This window comes from Hippopotamus amphibius, chromosome 6 (genome assembly GCF_030028045.1).
Source record: "Hippopotamus amphibius kiboko isolate mHipAmp2 chromosome 6, mHipAmp2.hap2, whole genome shotgun sequence".
NCBI lineage: Eukaryota > Metazoa > Chordata > Mammalia > Artiodactyla > Hippopotamidae > Hippopotamus > Hippopotamus amphibius.
The window spans coordinates 84,111,917-84,113,424 of NC_080191.1; positions in this window are offsets into that span (position 1 = coordinate 84,111,917).

The window sequence follows — 1,508 nt, forward strand, 5'->3', positions numbered from 1 at the left end:
GTTATCACTAATCTTCATTCCCGCCTTTTTTTGGTTTGACTCAGTTTGATTCATTACCCTTCGACAAATTGTCTTGCCCCTCATTCATTGGCCCGTTTCTTTAACATACGAGTACTTTCTGTATTGACAACTGACTCCTTGGAAAGAAGGAAAGTAACAACTCTATCGACTAGGGAGCTTCACTGTCCATCTCATGTCCTAATGTTGCTTTGTGAATGATGTTTAAAGTATTTAATAAATTGTATCTTTGAAATGATCATTGGAGAGATTTCCCAGTTACACTCCAACCAATTTACAACAAACTCCTGAATGTTGAAAGTGAACAGAAATGAGTTTATCTGCATAAACGATTTGAAATAATTATTTCTAAGATGACTATTTATGCTGTGTAATGAGCTTTCTGGGAGTTTTAAACCATTCAGGCGGAGAATACAAAAAATCCTCCAGACGTTTATACTAAGTATGAAAATCTAGGTATGAGATTGATGTTTCTATGACTAAGCCTTGTGCTTTATATAGCGTGTTATACAATCAGTTTTGGAATCTTTTAGAGTAACTGAAAGGATATTAAAACAATAATCTTTCCTTTCCCAATAACTAGTTTACATGTTAATCAGCATATTCAAGCTTCCTTCTCATTAGTTTTAAAAAATTCTAGGAAATACTTTCCATTGTATGCTACAAGTGATTTTATTAAAGGATTAAAATCATTTCAATAGACAATAGGGATGTAAGGCAGGATACAGGTATTTTGAATCCTAAGCCAAAACCACAGTACCAGGTAAATCTTGAAATGGACTTCAGCTATTTTATACCTTGTTTTATGGTAAAAGTAGCCATGTAATAAATTTTGCATGCCACGTCTTAGCTCAAATTCTCCATCATGGATCTTTTTTCTACATTTGGAACACTGGAAACATTGCTGAGGAAAAACCTTGGCAAAAAAATTTCTTTTTACTTGCAATACTATATTTTATACTTTTCATTCTATATCCACTGGGTCCTTGATGAGGCTTTTTTTTTTTTTTTCGAGAAGGGATGCCTCTGGCCACCCTCCTATCATTAACCAATCCTAACCCTTACTCCTGCACTGACTTCCTGTATTTGGCCACAGGTGGCCTTGCTCTTACTTTGTAGACAAAACTGAAGCACCAGATGGGAACTCTCTTCAGCTTTACCAACTATAGTCTAAGAGCTTATCTGCTCCCACACACATCCTTACAGTTTTCTTTCTTGTGGGAGGAGTGTCCTTCTTGTGACAGAAGCTAATCATTTATCTGTGCTCCTGACCACAGGCTCTCCAGAGCCCTGGTGCCTTCACTCCATTACTGTCCCCATGGTCCCTTGTCACAGACCTTAGCCCTCTGCATATCGCCTAAATGAGAATGTTCTGCAGTTCAACTTTCACCCCTTTCCTTCTCTCCTGTGTACATCACAAAGGAGATCTTACCCACATCCCTGGCTTCAAGCTCACACTAAAGATGTCTGCATCTGCCTCCTGCCCTGAC